Raw genomic sequence first — 382 nt, 5'->3', positions numbered from 1 at the left:
ATTACTAAATTTTTGGAACAAAATGATAATGAAGAGAAGAGTTATCAGAACCTCTGGGATACTGCAAAGGGAGTCCTAAGAGGAAAATTTATAGCACTGCAAGACTTCCTCAAGAAAACAGAAAGAGGTTTGACACCTATGGCTCAAGTGGCTAAGGCCCCAGCCATGTACACCCAAGGTGGTGGGTTCGAATCTAGCCTGGGCCTGCCAAAGAACAATGATGATTGCAACCAAAAAATAGCCAGGTGTTGTGGTGGGCAACTGTGGTCCCAGCTACTTGGGAGGCTGTGGCAGGAGACTCGCTTGAGCCCATGAGTTGGAGGTTGCTGTGAGCTGTGATGCCACAGTACTCTACCTAGGGGGACAGCTGGAGGTTCCTGTC

Source organism: Otolemur garnettii, unplaced genomic scaffold, assembly GCF_000181295.1.
Source record: "Otolemur garnettii isolate 467f Iridium unplaced genomic scaffold, OtoGar3 scaffold00359, whole genome shotgun sequence".
Taxonomy (NCBI): Eukaryota; Metazoa; Chordata; class Mammalia; order Primates; family Galagidae; genus Otolemur; species Otolemur garnettii.
The sequence above is the reverse complement of the archived record's forward strand: the minus strand, read 5'-3'. Positions refer to the sequence as shown.